Below are 13096 nucleotides of genomic sequence, written 5' to 3'. Positions count from 1 at the left end.
AGACGCTACCCCGTTAGCCCGACGTACAGATTGACAGGATTCTCAAGCCTGAATGACAGCTGGGTCTCGGGAGGTGGACGCACATGGTACAGAAAACAATCAAGCTAATTATGATCTTCAGAATGGTCTGACATAACTACTGACCAATACAAAGATGGGAACTAACCCGCTTGAAGCCAGATGGCTTAGGATTAGACATTTTGATGATCGAAAATTCAAAAAACATTTTGATGATCGAAAAACTTTGAATTGTTCCTCTGAAGAAAAAGATTGTTCCCCTAAACATGCTGAGCGCATGGAAAAAGGAGCTGAGGTCACGGTGCGGTGCAAGCTATGTATATGGAAGCCAACCTCACATCTGGAGTAGAGGAAGACACTCGTCAAGGAATCACAACAATGAAGTGTCATAGTGGGCGCTGCTGGCCCTAAAACTTGAACATGGTGATTTTAAGAGAGAAGAGATGATGTAAGATACGAGGTAGTAGGTATGGATGAGCATGAAGGACATATGTGAGTTGGTATGACGGATCCCAAGATGTTGTCACTTCTCTCCGAGGGGAAGCCCCTTCCCACGGGGCCAGGCTGCTGAGGCCACTACCCGATAGTCCCACTGCGGGTAGTGCACAGCAAGAGGATGTCATTGGGAGAGACTTCCCCTCTGGGGACAAGGGAGAATGCGGTATGCCAACCCTCCACCCACACCCTGTACAACCTCCTATCCCATAAAACCTAACTCCATATCCTATACTTCTATGTGATGAGGAAGAGCAGGAACTACTGTGAGAAACCAAAGGGTGTCTCACCTACTAGTACCCAGGGATCTCTCTCTCAGGTGGCCAGGGTATGACCATCGCCTTTGGAGCCAGACCCTGGGGGTGGACCGGTGCCGGAGGATCAACTGGGTGAGGGGTGTTCAGGGAGTGGGGGTGAGACAACCAATGGTGAGACACGGTATTCCCCCCTTTCCCATACACATGACCCATCCTATTTTATAAGATTCTCCTCCAATGTTCCAACCCCCCCTTCGGCACGAACACTGGGCAGAGGAAGAGGGCGACAGAGTAAAGAGGCTAGCCCTTCCATATCCCATTGGACATGTCCCGCTAATCAGGTCAGGCAAATCAGGTACTTGACTTTAATCACATACCTCTGATACTTATTAGCTCTCCCCACACGGATAAAAGGCAGAACATAGAGAGACACTCTGAGCAAGGTGGAACACGAGAAGGAGCAGAACCTTTGGGGTGAAGGCAAACCTACTGGAGCAGAGCAACCGACAGAGGGATGAGAGAAAAGGGTAAAGAAACCCAGAAGAACCCAGCAGGAGGTCATTACCTCCGAAGAACCGTGAAAGATACGCGGAGAAGGTCAGAATCCCAGGCAAGAAGACTGCATTGTGTTTCAAGGGTGCCAGCGACCAGCGACTCTCCCGAGTGAATGACAGAGCTGGGGAGGCGAGGCCAAGCATGTGGTATTAACCTTGACTTGTGAATTAAAACCACAAAGACAAGAAGAAATGCACACAGCCGGTGAGTTGGCGAGCAACATCAAAGACCGGTGTGTGTTAAAGAAAGATTGAAGATGCAACAGTATAACTTACAATTGAAGGCTGCACGTGTGTGGATGAGACACGAAGGAAGGTAGACGTGTGGTGAACTGTACATTACCGATAACTGTGAAGCCAGTGATAAAGAGTAGCAGAGTGGTGCGGCGAAAGAAAGTAGTGCCCTCGAAAATCTCAGCGAAAGTTGAAATGTTTTGTAATAAAGCGACAATGTGAATGAACTCTAAAATGCGTGTGCTCGAGATTGAAGTGAAAAGGTAAATGTTGAACTTTTTTGCTTACGATACCGAACTACCCAGACCAAGAGACACTGGGGCAAATAACATAAGAGTGTGAGCTGAAGGGAAAGTTGAAGTGGTCCGGCTGAGGTCTATAGTAAAAGCCTTGCACATTCGAAGGTTAAGCTTGGGGAAGGGAACCCCTTCAACTGCTGTTATTGCGAGGTCTGAGCCTGACCTAGGGAGACCTATGTCAACTTTTTTGCTATGAGAGGTCCAAGTTTGATTGAGGGAGACGTGCAGGAACTTTTGTTGAACTGTAAAAGAACTTTTGAAAGCTGGAATTAGAGACTTTAACATGGAGAGCTAGGCGGGCCTCGATCCATGTTTTGAACTGCTTTTGTTTTGAGAAGCAGAGCCACAGTGTGTCATCCTTTCTACGGGGGCCACCTTACTTTGTGCTGTCCAACATGGGGAGGAGTGCTGACTCAGCCATTTTGATCCTTTATGTTATAACACGGATTTTCCTTTGCATACATATTCCCCTTTACACAATTTTTGTAGAAGAGTCATCTTTGATTTGACAGCCACTGACTAGGACTGTGTTTTCTTTATTATTTGATGGCAGAGACTACTCCCATCATAGCTATAGGGCAGAGCAGGGGTTTTTCCAAACCCCGAAAACTGAATAAAGATTTTACAAATTGTACCTGTATCAGTGTCATACTTGTGATACCATGCCTCCTTTACACTACCTACTGGAGACCTACGTAACAAGTACTAGAACAAGGAGGAGGTGCGGAACAAGGAAGGCAATGGTGAGAACTTGAATGCACAGTCTAGTCTTCTTTGTCCGCTAACAATAAAAATGAAAGAAGAGCTTGCCAAGTTGTCAAGCCCTTCATGGAGGAACAGAGAGCGTAGGAATCCCACATGGAAAACAGAAGGAGCTGCAGACCGGGACGCTAGCGTGCAGGCAAACGCATATCTATTGTGGACAGAGAAACCCGGAAAGCTGAAGAAGCAGTGATCCAGGCGTGCAACTCAGCTGGACCGTGTGGTCGAGTGAAGACCTGCACTGCACCCTTCTCAACACCAGATCCTTGGTGGCGCACGCACCCAGTCTGAACCTACTCCCCACCAATAACTTAGACATCCTCGTGCTCACAGAAACTTGGCTCACACCCACCTCTGACCTAGCACTCTCTCTCCATCGCCATCCCTCATGGCTATGCCCTACTCAGCTCTGACAGAGCTTGGAAAAAATGAGGGGAATAGCCCTTATCTACAAAAACACCATCCCACTCTACTCCCTCAACATTGCCCCTCTCCTCAACTGCGGATCTATTTCGGCCAAAATCAAAAGCACGCCCAATGCCTCCATCACCTTCCACCTCGTCTACTGGCATCCAGGCCACATTACTACCTTTGAGGACAAACTCTCCTAACTTGCTCTAACAAACCTCAAACCTACCTCCCAAATCCTAATGCTGGATGACATCAACCTCAGTTACAACGACCCACTGGATACAGAAGCTGCCGCCCTGGCATGCTCCATGGCAGCCCTAGACTTCTTGCAACTGGTTACCTATCCCACCCACGACCACGGCTGCACACTAGACTGGGTCCTGGATCACAAATGTAGCACCACCATCCGATCTAACACATGCCCATGGTCTGACTATAATACCATCACCTTTACCAGCCCATCCCCCAGTCAACACAAGCTACCTTATCAACTCACCACCACCCCAGGCTCCATCATGGCCCGGAACACCCGCAATCTTCTCAACACCAGCGTTACTCTACTCCTGCAGCTCCTTCTCACAAAGAACACCACCGCCCTGGTAGACCATTACAACAAATTCCTCCTCAACACCTTGGACCACCTGGCCCCCCTCAAAGCCAAGAAACATAAAAACCCATAACTCCTCAACTCTGTTTCACACCTGAGCTCAGGTCACCCGTACTACCAAAAGAGCAGCTGAAGCCGGCTGGCGCAAAGACCCCTCCACTACAAATAAAGAGAGCTTCACCACAACTGTCAGGAATTGGAGGCTGTGGAAGCGCTGGAAGCTTTGATCACGCTCCAGTCCTCACCCAAGATGGGCGTCGGCCCGCGCTGGAAGCTTTGATCACGCTCCAGTCCTCACCCAAGATGGCCGCCGGCCCTTTATAGGCAGGCTCCTCCCACAAGCCGACGCGTTGTATCTGTTTACCAACGCTCGGTTCGTATGGAGATACTCTCGTGTAATTCATCCGTTCCGGCTGCCTACTTTCACCCATTCTTTCCTTACTGTGCCTCTTGCCCTTCTTGTGATTATCCTTCACTTCGTCTACGTTCGCTTTCTACCTTCCTGAATTCAACGCACTGCCCGCGGTACGTGACTTGCCTTGTGCCGTGCCGGGCTTACTTTCTCATTACCTCCTCTTTCGGGTGGGGATTTCCTTTGGGCACTACTGGTCTTTTCATATTTCCTTTCACTTTCAGGAACCGGGGGTATTTTTGCAACCGGCGCCGTCACTCTGTTTTAGCGAGCAGAGCCTTGCTCGTGCTACGACCTTAAGGAGCCTTTTTCTTACTGGTGAGTGGTTTCTTTCGCGGTACTTCTTCTTCTTTCTTCCTGCAGTCCGCCTCCGTGGTCTGATCTGTACTTTCATTCTAAGCTACTTACCTTATTCTTACCATTCCTTTCGGTACTTTCTCTCTGTTATTCTGTTTAGTCTTAACTGTCTGGCTCCAGAATCTATCTCCTGTCCTAATGTTCCACCTCTCCTGTATACACTGAGCAGTAGTATCATATCTATCAGCGGTGGAGTTTGTTTCAAGTCTAACGGACTTCCTTGCCTGCTACGAACGGAACTACCATCACTGGAAGAGAGGAGATCTAATCGCCACCCAAACAGAACCCCATTGGAACAGGGTTTTTTGTGCCTTAGTGCTTTTTCCCTGAATCTAGGACTGGCCCCCTGGGGATCCCCGCGGTCAGGGAATATCTCTGCCAAGGTGGCCTCCGGAGGGGACAGACCCTATCTGTATGATAAAAAGGCTCGAACACCAAAAGACAAGACTCCCACAAGGAAGAAGGATCAGAAGAGATCAGAGGCCACTCCGGAAGACACAGGTGAGCAGTTGGGGGAGGAAGCCTCGGTACCTGACAGATCGGTGCCTGACAGAATACAACGCCCAAAATCCTTTATGGCATCACTTGAGCAGTATCAGGAGTTGGTGGCTGCTCTACAGAACCTTACGATGGAGGTGCAGGCCCTACGAACAGAGAACGTAGCCCTCCGACAGCAGGTGGTGTTACATCGAGATGATCGCGGGGATCTGCCTACGATGCCCCTTTCCTTTGGCAAATACGATGGACATCCAGGAGGCCTGAAGGAATTCCTTGACGCTTGCAGAGTGTATTTCGCCTTCCGACCTCACGCTTATGAGACAGCCAGACCAAGGGTTGGGTTCATTATAGCCAATCTTACCGGAAACGCTCTCTCATGGGCTACACCCTTTGTTACCCGAAACGATCCTCTTCTGAGTGATTATGACCGTTTTATGGAAGTTTTCAGTGAAAGGTTTGACAGGCCAGAAGTATTCTATTCCTCCTTGGAAGCCATCCTAGACATCCAACAAGGAAATACAGACGTTCAAACCTATCTAACTCGCTTCCAGAGGCTAGCAACCAAGGCGGATTGGCCTGACTCCACCCAGCAAACCATCTACAGAAGAGGTCTCAAGGACGAAATCAAAGATGAACTAGCCAGAGTAGCTCGTCCTGCATCTTTTCAAGAGCTCGTGACATTGTCCCTTCAGATCGAATTCCGTCTTCAAGAAAGAAGATCAGAGAGAAGAAGAAACCGATGCTTCTCACAACCAACCCCAACTCCTCCACCTAGAGCCAACCCTGCTATGGATGAGCCTATGCAGATTGGGGCTGCCCGGGGTCCTCTGACGCTGAAAGAAAGAAGAAGAAGAAGAGAGGCAGGACTATGCATGTACTGTGGTTCCTCGACACATTTATTGAGAGACTGCACTGAAGTCCCTCCTCGTCGGCAGGGAAACTTCCACCCCCGATCTACAGCAAGGGAAGTCTCGGGGGAAGTAACAAGCACCCTTGCAGCTACACAAGGGCAGTGAACACCCCGGAAGACAACAGTTTAATGGTGTTCAGAGTGGACCTATGGTTAACCGAAGAAGCTCCCACAGAGGTGTTCGCTATGTTGGATTGCGGAGCAGCGGGAAATTTCATCGACTCCAAGTGGGCTACAGAGCACTTGGTACCCGCCAAGACCAAGGGCACCCCTATTCCAGTAGAAGGGGTTGATGGTAGGCCCTTGTCATCCGGACCCATAACTTTGGAAACAGTTCCATTGAGGGTGAGGTTAGGTCAACATGAGGAGTTTCTGGTGTTTGATCAGATCCGAGCTGCTCATTTCCCCTTGGTATTAGGGATTCCATGGTTAAGGAGACATAACCCTCACATTGATTGGACGGCTAATAAGGTCTTTTTCAAATCCGAGTTCTGTGAACATCACTATATGACCTTGTGTAACGCTCCTCACACCATAGACCGCAGGAGAAGTATCCAGAAGCCAGTCACAGTGGCCTCAGTTCCCTTACATTACCAGGATTTCTCAGAGGTATTCATGGACATAATCCCAAAACAACTACCACCCCATAGAACCGAGGATTGCTGTATCGATCTGATACCGGAAGCAGTGGTACCGTTCGGAAGAATGTACCCTTTGTCACTACCAGAAAGGAAGGTATTAAGAGAATATCTAGATGCAAATCTGCAGAACGGGCTCATTCAAGAGTCCAAGTCTTCATGTGGTGCCTCCCTATTCTTCATCCCAAAGAAGGACTCGACAGAGCTTCGCCCTTGTATTGACTACAGGGGTCTCAACAAGGTCACGGTCCGGGATAGATATCCCATGCCCTTGATCCGGGACGTCTTGGAGGCGGTACAAGGGGCGGAGTACTTCACAAAGCTTGACCTGAGAGGTGCCTATCATCTCTTGAGAATTAGACAAGGAGACGAGTGGAAGACGGCTTTCCGCACCCCATTCGGGCTCTATGAATATCGAGTAATGCCCTTTGGCCTAGTAAATGCACCAGCAGTCTTCCAGAGGTACATGGACAAGATCTTCGCTGACATGCTGTTTGTGTCAGTAGTAGTATACCTGGACGACATCCTGATTTACTCCAAGTCCTTGTCTGAGCACAGATCATTGGTCCGACTGGTTTTACATCGTTTGCAGTCCCATTATCTGCTAGTAAAGCCAGAGAAGTGTTCTTTCGAATCCACAAGGGTGTCCTACTTGGGGTTCGTATTATCAAAGGAAGGTGTTGAAATGGATGCAAATAAGGTAAAGGCCATAAGAAACTGGAAGGATCCTACCAATATCAAAGAACTGCAGGGGTTTCTAGGATTGGCAAATTTTTATAGGAGGTTTATTCCCAATTTTTCCAAAAGGGTACTCCCTCTGACTTCCCTGTTGAAGAAGGGCGTTAAATTCACTTTTGACGGAGAACCTCGAATAGCTTTCAACTTTTTAAAGGAATGTTTTTCCACAGCACCCATCCTGGTCCAACCAGATCAGACTAAGCCCTTTATTCTAGAAACAGATGCTTCCACAGGGGCAGTAGGGGCAGTATTACTTCAAGAGACAGAAGACAGCTATGAACATCCGATCGCATACTACTCCAAGACTTTAACCAGTAGTGAGCGAAACTACTCTGTTATAGAAAAGGAACTTTTGGCCATAAAGTTGGCCTGCCAAGAGTGGAGACATCTCTTGCAAGGAGCCACACATCCTTTTACTATCAGAACTGACCACCGCAACCTAAGGGTCTTACACAAATTGGAATGTTCTAACGCCAGACACGCCAGATGGGCGTACTTTTTTCTACAATACGACTTCATGATAACTTACATACCTGGCACAGAAAACAAGAAGGCCGACGCCTTATCTAGAAGCCTAGGAGATCCATCCGGATCCTATATAGGACACGAACTCGTATTGCCACATCTCACTGTCTTGGCTTCTACAGTTTCCTTTCTTCAGGATTTAATCCCTCAATATCAGATGTGTTCTGAATTTCCACTATCTACAAAACAGGAAAAGGACGGATTGTTTTATCATGAAGGAGCCCTCTATATCCCCACAAGGAAGCTGCAAGAAAAGATACTTTCCTGGTGTCATGACACCCCCCTGACAGGACATTCTGGTATTAGGAAGACCTTTGAATTGGTCCGGAGAGGGTTTTGGTGGCCTACCCTACGAAGGGACGTAGGTCAGTATGTCTCTACTTGTTCAATATGTGCTTCCAACAAACACCAAACAGGAAGACCTCTGGGGTTATTACACCAACAACTCTTACCGGATCGTCCATGGGAACACTTATCCACTGACTTTATTGTGGATCTGCCTCCGTCATACGGAATGACCACGATCATGGTAACGGTCGATTCCTTTAGCAAACTGGCACATTTCTCCGCCTTTAAGCAAGTGCCTTCGGCCTCAGAAATGGCTGCGGTCTTTCTCCAAGACATAGTCCGTCTACATGGCCTACCTAAAACCATAGTTTCGGACAGAGGACCACAATTTACCTCGAAGTTTTGGTCTTCCCTCTGCCAGGTTCTCGGAATACATAAGGCACTTTCCTCAGGATATCATCCTCAAAGCAACGGCCAAACGGAGAGACTCAATGCCAACCTGCAGCAATATCTCAGGTGCTTCTGCAGTCCACAGCAGGAAGAGTGGTATCGCTTCCTCCCACAAGCGGAATTTGCCTACAACAACTCTTTTCACACCTCGATCCAGATGAGTCCTTTCTATTGTACCTATGGCTATCACCCTCAACACCTGCCCGGGCTCAGTCCGCCCTCAACCAAGATTCCGACTCTGGATACAATTCTACAGGACTTGCAAGAAGCTCACAAGCTAGCCAAGGAGGCACACCAAGCAAGTCAGCTTTCGCAAAAGAGATGGGCCGACAAGGGTCGGAGAATCCATCCCAGCTGGAAGGTGGGACAATTAGTCTGGTTATCCACCAGGTTCCTACCCAAGTGGGTTCATAGGGGGAAGTTCTCCTCTCGTTTCCTTGGGCCATTTTCCATCATACAACAAATCAATCCAGTTGCTTATAAACTCAGGATGCCAGAATACCTCAAGAGGGTACATCCTGTATTTCATGTCTCCCTTCTCAAAGAATATAAGGAGGATCCTTTCAAGAGACCTGTGAACCGTACACGAGCCCGAGTGAAACCAACACCTGAAGAATACGAGGTGTCTCATCTGGTGGATTCTAGTTACCGCAAAGGGCGGTTATACTATCTGGTGCATTGGAAGAACTATCCCGTAGCAGAGAGGACGTGGGAACCTGTGAGTCATATACACGCCCCACGTCTGGTGCAGAAGTTCCATCTACTCCATCCGGGCAAACCCGGGGGTGCCCCGAGAAAGAGGGGGTATACTGTCAGGAATTGGAGGCTGTGGAAGCGCTGGAAGCTTTGATCACGCTCCAGTCCTCACCCAAGATGGCCGTCGGCCCGCGCTGGAAGCTTTGATCACGCTCCAGTCCTCACCCAAGATGGCCGCCGGCCCTTTATAGGCAGGCTCCTCCCACAAGCCGACGCGTTGTATCTGTTTACCAACGCTCGGTTCGTATGGAGATACTCTCGTGTAATTCATCCGTTCCGGCTGCCTACTTTCGCCCATTCTTTCCTTACTGTGCCTCTTGCCCTTCTTGTGATTATCCTTCACTTCGTCTACGTTCGCTTTCTACCTTCCTGAATTCAACGCACTGCCCGCGGTACGTGACTTGCCTTGTGCCGTGCCGGGCTTACTTTCTCATTACCTCCTCTTTCGGGTGGGGATTTCCTTTGGGCACTACTGGTCTTTTCATATTTCCTTTCACTTTCAGGAACCGGGGGTATTTTTGCAACCGGCGCCGTCACTCTGTTTTAGCGAGCAGAGCCTTGCTCGTGCTACGACCTTAAGGAGCCTCTTTCTTACTGGTGAGTGGTTTCTTTCGCGGTACTTCTTCTTCTTTCTTCCTGCAGTCCGCCTCCGTGGTCTGATCTGTACTTTCATTCTAAGCTACTTACCTTATTCTTACCATTCCTTTCGGTACTTTCTCTCTGTTATTCTGTTTAGTCTTAACTGTCTGGCTCCAGAATCTATCTCCTGTCCTAATGTTCCACCTCTCCTGTATACACTGAGCAGTAGTATCATATCTATCAGCGGTGGAGTTTGTTTCAAGTCTAACGGACTTCCTTGCCTGCTACGAACGGAACTACCATCACTGGAAGAGAGGAGATCTAATCGCCACCCAAACAGAACCCCATTGGAACATGGTTTTTTGTGCCTTAGTGCTTTTTCCCTGAATCTAGGACTGGCCCCCTGGGGATCCCCGCGGTCAGGGAATATCTCTGCCAAGGTGGCCTCCGGAGGGGACAGACCCTATCTGTATGATAAAAAGGCTCGAACACCAAAAGACAAGACTCCCACAAGGAAGAAGGATCAGAAGAGATCAGAGGCCACTCCGGAAGACACAGGTGAGCAGTTGGGGGAGGAAGCCTCGGTACCTGACAGATCGGTGCCTGACAGAATACAACGCCCAAAATCCTTTATGGCATCACTTGAGCAGTATCAGGAGTTGGTGGCTGCTCTACAGAACCTTACGATGGAGGTGCAGGCCCTACGAACAGAGAACGTAGCCCTCCGACAGCAGGTGGTGTTACATCGAGATGATCGCGGGGATCTGCCTACGATGCCCCTTTCCTTTGGCAAATACGATGGACATCCAGGAGGCCTGAAGGAATTCCTTGACGCTTGCAGAGTGTATTTCGCCTTCCGACCTCACGCTTATGAGACAGCCAGACCAAGGGTTGGGTTCATTATAGCCAATCTTACCGGAAACGCTCTCTCATGGGCTACACCCTTTGTTACCCGAAACGATCCTCTTCTGAGTGATTATGACCGTTTTATGGAAGTTTTCAGTGAAAGGTTTGACAGGCCAGAAGTATTCTATTCCTCCTTGGAAGCCATCCTAGACATCCAACAAGGAAATACAGACGTTCAAACCTATCTAACTCGCTTCCAGAGGCTAGCAACCAAGGCGGATTGGCCTGACTCCACCCAGCAAACCATCTACAGAAGAGGTCTCAAGGACGAAATCAAAGATGAACTAGCCAGAGTAGCTCGTCCTGCATCTTTTCAAGAGCTCGTGACATTGTCCCTTCAGATCGAATTCCGTCTTCAAGAAAGAAGATCAGAGAGAAGAAGAAACCGATGCTTCTCACAACCAACCCCAACTCCTCCACCTAGAGCCAACCCTGCTATGGATGAGCCTATGCAGATTGGGGCTGCCCGGGGTCCTCTGACGCTGAAAGAAAGAAGAAGAAGAAGAGAGGCAGGACTATGCATGTACTGTGGTTCCTCGACACATTTATTGAGAGACTGCACTGAAGTCCCTCCTCGTCGGCAGGGAAACTTCCACCCCCGATCTACAGCAAGGGAAGTCTCGGGGGAAGTAACAAGCACCCTTGCAGCTACACAAGGGCAGTGAACACCCCGGAAGACAACAGTTTAATGGTGTTCAGAGTGGACCTATGGTTAACCGAAGAAGCTCCCACAGAGGTGTTCGCTATGTTGGATTGCGGAGCAGCGGGAAATTTCATCGACTCCAAGTGGGCTACAGAGCACTTGGTACCCGCCAAGACCAAGGGCACCCCTATTCCAGTAGAAGGGGTTGATGGTAGGCCCTTGTCATCAGGACCCATAACTTTGGAAACAGTTCCATTGAGGGTGAGGTTAGGTCAACATGAGGAGTTTCTGGTGTTTGATCAGATCCGAGCTGCTCATTTCCCCTTGGTATTAGGGATTCCATGGTTAAGGAGACATAACCCTCACATTGATTGGACGGCTAATAAGGTCTTTTTCAAATCCGAGTTCTGTGAACATCACTATATGACCTTGTGTAACGCTCCTCACACCATAGACCGCAGGAGAAGTATCCAGAAGCCAGTCACAGTGGCCTCAGTTCCCTTACATTACCAGGATTTCTCAGAGGTATTCATGGACATAATCCCAAAACAACTACCACCCCATAGAACCGAGGATTGCTGTATCGATCTGATACCGGAAGCAGTGGTACCGTTCGGAAGAATGTACCCTTTGTCACTACCAGAAAGGAAGGTATTAAGAGAATATCTAGATGCAAATCTGCAGAACGGGCTCATTCAAGAGTCCAAGTCTTCATGTGGTGCCTCCCTATTCTTCATCCCAAAGAAGGACTCGACAGAGCTTCGCCCTTGTATTGACTACAGGGGTCTCAACAAGGTCACGGTCCGGGATAGATATCCCATGCCCTTGATCCGGGACGTCTTGGAGGCGGTACAAGGGGCGGAGTACTTCACAAAGCTTGACCTGAGAGGTGCCTATCATCTCTTGAGAATTAGACAAGGAGACGAGTGGAAGACGGCTTTCCGCACCCCATTCGGGCTCTATGAATATCGAGTAATGCCCTTTGGCCTAGTAAATGCACCAGCAGTCTTCCAGAGGTACATGGACAAGATCTTCGCTGACATGCTGTTTGTGTCAGTAGTAGTATACCTGGACGACATCCTGATTTACTCCAAGTCCTTGTCTGAGCACAGATCATTGGTCCGACTGGTTTTACATCGTTTGCAGTCCCATTATCTGCTAGTAAAGCCAGAGAAGTGTTCTTTCGAATCCACAAGGGTGTCCTACTTGGGGTTCGTATTATCAAAGGAAGGTGTTGAAATGGATGCAAATAAGGTAAAGGCCATAAGAAACTGGAAGGATCCTACCAATATCAAAGAACTGCAGGGGTTTCTAGGATTGGCAAATTTTTATAGGAGGTTTATTCCCAATTTTTCCAAAAGGGTACTCCCTCTGACTTCCCTGTTGAAGAAGGGCGTTAAATTCACTTTTGACGGAGAACCTCGAATAGCTTTCAACTTTTTAAAGGAATGTTTTTCCACAGCACCCATCCTGGTCCAACCAGATCAGACTAAGCCCTTTATTCTAGAAACAGATGCTTCCACAGGGGCAGTAGGGGCAGTATTACTTCAAGAGACAGAAGACAGCTATGAACATCCGATCGCATACTACTCCAAGACTTTAACCAGTAGTGAGCGAAACTACTCTGTTATAGAAAAGGAACTTTTGGCCATAAAGTTGGCCTGCCAAGAGTGGAGACATCTCTTGCAAGGAGCCACACATCCTTTTACTATCAGAACTGACCACCGCAACCTAAGGGTCTTACACAAATTGGAATGTT

The 13096-nt window shown here is 48.6% G+C and overlaps 1 protein-coding gene across 3 annotated transcripts in view; it reads right to left on the bottom strand.

The window, feature by feature from the left end:
* MAST1 (microtubule associated serine/threonine kinase 1) overlaps positions 1–13096 on the bottom strand; it is a 1484042-nt gene that overhangs the window by 49162 nt on the left and 1421784 nt on the right. The window lies entirely within an intron of this gene.

The sequence above is a fragment of the Ambystoma mexicanum genome, chromosome 3q, assembly GCF_040938575.1.
Source record: "Ambystoma mexicanum isolate Mex_15411 chromosome 3q, UKY_AmexF1_1, whole genome shotgun sequence".
Classification (NCBI taxonomy): Eukaryota; Metazoa; Chordata; class Amphibia; order Caudata; family Ambystomatidae; genus Ambystoma; species Ambystoma mexicanum.
The sequence above is the reverse complement of the archived record's forward strand: the minus strand, read 5'-3'. Positions and strand labels throughout refer to the sequence as shown.